Source organism: Mustela erminea, chromosome 8 (genome assembly GCF_009829155.1).
Source record: "Mustela erminea isolate mMusErm1 chromosome 8, mMusErm1.Pri, whole genome shotgun sequence".
Lineage (NCBI taxonomy): Eukaryota > Metazoa > Chordata > Mammalia > Carnivora > Mustelidae > Mustela > Mustela erminea.
The window spans coordinates 26627376-26633124 of NC_045621.1; the positions used below are offsets into that span (position 1 = coordinate 26627376).

General features: G+C 48.5%; 1 long non-coding RNA gene across 1 annotated transcript; it reads right to left on the reverse strand.

Moving 5' to 3' along the window:
* Positions 1-1872: 1872 nt before the first annotated feature.
* LOC116596907 lies at positions 1873-5482 on the reverse strand. The gene is made up of 3 exons (XR_004288358.1): positions 5390-5482; positions 2692-2839; positions 1873-2045 (listed from the first exon to the last, which is right to left on the reverse strand). It is a non-coding gene; the product is annotated as an uncharacterized LOC116596907 (long non-coding RNA).
* Between the last annotated feature and the right edge of the window lie 267 nt (positions 5483-5749).

A 5749-nucleotide genomic window follows, 5' to 3' on the forward strand; every position in this document is an offset into this window, starting at 1 on the left:
CTTGGCATAATACTCCCTAGTTCCATCCACATTTTGCAAATGGCAAGATTTTAGTTTTTGATGGCTGCATAATATTCCGGGGTGTGTGTGTGTGTGTGTGTGTATGTGTGTGTCTATATCTCACTTTTTTTTAATCCATTCATCTGTTGATGGACATCTAGGTTCTTTCCATAGTTTGGCTATTGTGGACATTGCTGCTATAAACATTCTGCTGCACATGCCCCTTTGGATCACTACATTTGTATCTTTAGGGTAAATACCCAGTAGTGCGATTACTGGGTCATAATTTTAACTTTTTGAGGAACCTCCCTACTGTTTTCCAGAGTGGCTGCACCAGCTTGCATTCCCACCAATAGTGAGGGAGGGTTCCCCTTTCTCCGTATCCTCACCCAACACCTGTTGTTTCCTGACTTGTTAATTTCAGCCATTCTGACTGGTGTGAGGTGGTATCTCATTGTGGTTTTGATTTGTATTTCTCTGATGCCCAGTTTTTCATGTGTCTGTTGACCATTTGGATGTCTTCTTTGCAGAAATGTCTGTTCATGTCTTCTGCCCATTTCTCAATTGGATTATTTGTTCTTGATCAACAAGGTTTTAAAACACCAGGTTTGAGAAACTTAATCAGTAAATGGTTGTAATTAGCTTTTGACACAGGTTTTAGGGGATATTGGTTTTTCTGAGAATAGTGGCTGGGCCCTTCAAGGTCACTTTCACTGGCTGGGCTTTGTGAGCCATCCTGGGACATCGCCATCCCACATTTGTGGGTTTAGTTTCTTCCAGATATTCGAAGGGTTATCAGGGTAAGGTGCTAGTTCGCCAGGTGTTAAAGAGAATAAGACATTCTCTTCTTTAGTAAGAGCAAATCGGCTTCCCAGTTTACACATTATGTCTAGTCCAAATTACGTCTTATCCGAGTAATGGATGGGGCAAGGCAGAGGACCAGAGAAGTATGAGTAACCCAGTGACTTTTGTATTCACAGGTTAAAGGCATTGCCTGGAGGCATGTTTTAGGCTCCCTTCTATGCCAAGAGTTTTATGGCTAGAAAGACAAGTTAGGCCTCCAGTGCTGAAAAAGAATAGACTAAGTGGCTCTTACATCAGTAAGAAAATCAACAGACTTACCTTCCACATCAGGACAACCCAGGGCTCGGTCATCTTGGTGTCCTAGGGAGCCGGACCTAGCCTAAGGGTCCCCATAACGGTGGATCCTCCTGTTCCTGCTGGGGTGCAGGAAGGGGAGTGAGTTTCTGTCTTCCTCTCCCTTTGGAGATGAGGACAGTCTCTCCTCCAGTGTCCTTCTTTCTTCCAGATAGGACATGGCCCTGATGGAGAGCCTTTGTTCAGACGTTCTTTGCTCCATTGGTTGATTTGGCCAAACGCACAGCGGAGGTCCTACCTTAATCCTTTGTCTGATGTGGGTTTTTTCTCCCGTCCCTGGTTAGTGTGGTGCTGTGGGGGATTCACAGAAGTGGCAGCCCATACTTGAGCCTCTGTTGTAGCCTGCATGTTAGCTCTCTGGTTCTTTTCTTGTCTTAAGGCCATATATCTATTATTAAAGACTCCAGTAGCTTACCCTCTAAGACACCGGGTGGGGAGTGGGGTTTATAATAAGGAGGGATAATAACAGAGCCAGTGTCCTCTTTGTTTGGACTGGCTGGTGAGTCCTCCAGGGGCCCAGGTCTGTTGGGAGGACTGGGCCTATTTGGACAATCACCAAACAATCCGTCCAGAGTGGCTTTGTCAACCTGGCTGGTGGCTAGACACATTCTACAAAAGGCTCTTATTCAGGGCCATGAAGGCCTGGACACAGAGCACCTCGGTGTTTGGCCTGTTTCCTGCAGAAGAGATCAAGCCGATAGATTGTATCACAGTTTAATGTCCCATCGATGGGCCAGTTTCCCTAATATCTTAAGAAGTACTGAGTCTGTGCAATGTTATAGAAAAAGATCAGTGTTCTCTTTCTTAGATCTTGCGATCCAACTTGATTCCAGTGAGATAAAAGGCATCCCGAGGGAGAATCCTTGGGGACTAAAGACCCCATGTTCCTAGAAAAGTAGAGAAGATCTATTACCAAAAATCCCCCTCGGCTTTCTGGTTGCATCCCATACCGGGTATGTCAGAGGTTCCTGGTGTCAAAGTGACCAGAAGTATCCCTCTAAGAAGTTGCTGTGAACACTGCCTTGTCTTGTAGGAGGGATGCCGAGATCCACCTGCGTCCCCACTGCAATCTAGACTACAAATGGGTGTTGGTGAAAGGACAGAAATGCTGTGGAGAACCTGCCATTCTTAACCCATGGAAAATACCAGAAAACTTGATAAGGGATAATGACCTCATATTGTAATTTAAGTAGTCAGTGGGGCATATTAACAAAGAAGAGTAAAGAGAGAAATCCATCATTATCGAAGTGACATTTCAAGACATGTAGATTCCCCTAGGAAATGGTCCCTGGTTGGGTTTTAATTCAACCAAGTACTGCTTTCAGCTGGGTGGGAGCAGAGGTCTTGCAGCCAGAAGCAGCATGACCAGAGGTGTGGAGGTGATCACAATAAGCCATGCGGAAAAAACCTCACACGGGAGTCTTAAGATGGGTGGCCATCCCAGTGACTTCGGTGCTGCTCTGAGTCCAAGAAAGGCAACTCTGTATAAGAATAGAAATAAAGAGAGGGCATCAAGCTTCTGGGTCTTATTACCATTCCAGCCAGGGCGCTCACTCCCAGTCAAAAGTCAGGCTTTGTTCCTCCCGTAGAATAACCACGGGCTGGAGTATTGCATCTGAGCAATCCACAATGAAAACATAAGACCAGCGAGACCCATAAGACTCTGCTCCTTGAAAAGCCCCTGAAATGAAAGTAAAAAGAGAAGACAGAGTAACTTATCAAGCTTTCCCCAAAACTCCAAGTCCAGATGAAGAAAGATGCAGAATCCCCAACCCGGGGCCACCGAAATACGATGTGGGATCGTGAGCCCAACGGTCAAGAATTCTGGAGACATTTAATGGTGTGAGAAGGTGTTTGTTACAGCACAGGGATAGGACCCGTGGGCAGCAAGAGCTGCATTGGGATTGTGACGAGTGACTCATGACATAGGGGTTCTATCCTCTGGAGGCAAAGGTGATGTCAGGGCTCCAGGAAATTGAGTCTGTAGGTTCTAGAGGTCTGGCAATCGTTAAGATTGTGTTTTTCTTGGAAATCATGAAGACAGTGACATAGTCAAGTGGAGTTTTGTGTCCTACATGAGTGCGATCTTTATCCAATGACCATTTGTAGTCCCCTCTCCCCCCTTAGGCTGTCACTGGTGCCTGAGAAGGTTCTAGGTACGCATTCCATCATAAGGGGACAGGTGTGGTTTGCAGGTGTCAGCTCTGTGTTTTGCCCTCAGTGTACCTTTTGTTCTTTCCTCGCTATCATGTGCACCTGTGTTATGAGACCACAGGTCCTGATTGGAGGTCTAGCTGGCTTGGACACACTGCCTGTGGCTTATTCCTTTGACTTTTCAGGAGAGGGAGTTTTGTACAGATCAGATGAGAAGAGCAGAAACGTGGGGTGCTGGGGTGTGAAAGAGTCATGCCCCGGACCGGGTGGGGGGTCATGGCAGTGAATGCCACCGTCAGTCCAGGAGTGCAGGGGCTGGCGGTCCAGGGTGGGGGGTGGACATTCAGTAGGTACGTGTCCTGCACCATGTGAAGCTCTATGGGAAGTGCGGGGCAGAGAGGTCCCCATACTGGGCGGGGTGGGGGTGCAGTCGTAAGGGGGCAGGGCTGGGGACAGTGTGCCCCATTATCTCAAAGGAGAGAAAGAGCAATCATCCAGAAAATGGCCAAGACAGGATACTAAGGGCCTGGCTGTCTACAGTACAGAATGATGAGTTTATCAAACAAGGATCTGCTGGCTCCATCACTTTAATCTCTCAGAGCCTCACTTTCCTTATCTGAAAAGTGGGGATACGGACAGCTGCCCCATATGATGGTCACGAGAATGAAATAAGATAATTAAATGAGATCAGTTTCGGAAGTCACTTTGCTGGAGACGGGTACATAGCCGACCCGCCAGCCATGCCAAGGCTCTCCTCCCCTTCTGCCCTCCTTCTTCTGCCTTGTCCCCTCTTCTCCGGTTCTTGGTGGTGGTGTTAGCTAGCCAGACTCGCTGGTGTCTCTCCAGAAAACCACGAACCAAGTGAAACAATTCAATGTCTGCTTCTACTCCCTTAGAATTAGAGCCGCCTGTATGAGATGTGGCTACAACTTTGTGGATGTGGCTGCTACAACTTTGACAGCACGTCCCTGTGACTTGTGGTTTGGACTTTATTTGAAACCACATTTTTCTTATCTGTCCTCATTGACTTCCTATGAGCAGGTGTTTCTCCTAATCAGGCTTTTGCTGTGACCTCTCCTTGCATCGAGTGTGTAGCTGCGCTGGCACACCCAGCCCTTGCTGGTGCTCTCCCCTTCAGACCACTTACAAAGGGACCTTATATTTTAAGTCAAGTCCTTTGATAAGCCCTTCGCACCTGGTGGAAAATTCCTCTAGGCATTTGTATGTGAAGTGGAAATAGGAAGTCTTCTTCTGATAGAAAACCCCCTCCAGGACCTGACAGTCTGGTGGAGAAGGCCAGGGTTGGCCTGGGACATGCACTAGAGGAAAGCCCGGGAGGGGCAGGAGTTCGGGAAGGTCCCATTACACTCCTCCCCAGCACTCCTGTCTGAGCAGGCCAAGAGCATGCCTTCAGGAACAGGGGTAGACTGACCCGAGCCTGTCTTCCATGGCCTTTGTCAGGCAATCCAGGGAAGTGACAGGACCCACTGCTGTTGAAATGCACCCTCTCACCTTGCATGGTGGCCCCGAGGGGACTGGAACCCAATGGGATGGGGACTGAATCGTAAACAACGCCCCTGGCTCCATGACACTGTGCTTATCTCCACAAATATTGACTCTGGAGGATCAAACAAGTGGCCAAAAAAACAATAATATTTTCCCCAGGGAGAAGTGCCTGTTCGGACAGCCAGGACCTAGTGGGGCAGACAGATGGGGACAGGTGGCACAGTGCAAGGTGAAGGTCTCCCTCTGGCTTGGGGGGTCCCTTCAGAATCCCGGAGGACAGGGAATGAGAGATACGGCCCAGTCCCAGCAGTGGTCCTGAAGAATGCCAGGCACCCCATATTGTGGATCCGAGTTTTTTCCAAGGGCAGAGAATTGCTGCAAGAGTCAGGAGTCCCTCGGTCAAGACCAGCTGGGGTTTGGTGGACACTGTTGAGCCTGCTCTTGGGACTAGACCTCCTGCCAGGGGCCTTCATGAGTGATTCTACTCAATCCCTCAGAAGCCCCGTGAGCTAGGAGTTCTTACCCCATTCTGCGGATGAGGAAACTGAGCTTCGATTACCCTGTGGATTACCTGGCGGAGCTGGCCTGGGGACCCCAAATAACAGCCTCCAAAGTGGGTTGTGCTCATTCTGGTTGTTTCAAGCCACGAAGCCTGTGGTGTTACAACTCAAATGCCCCTTTACACGCTGAAGGTCCAGAGACCAGGATTCTGGACAAAGAGCAGGAACTGAGGTCATTGACTTGGCTGAGCCTCCGGGTTATTTACTATTTTGTAAAGATGTGGATGGAAATAATTATTGATTCTCCATTCTGGCTCAGGGGCAAGAGGCACAATTTGGAAAGTATTGGCAAGGTGCCCAAATGCAGGGTGTGTGTGTGTGTGTGTGTGTGTGTGTGTGTGTGTGTAACAGGAGTAGGGGATTCACTGTGA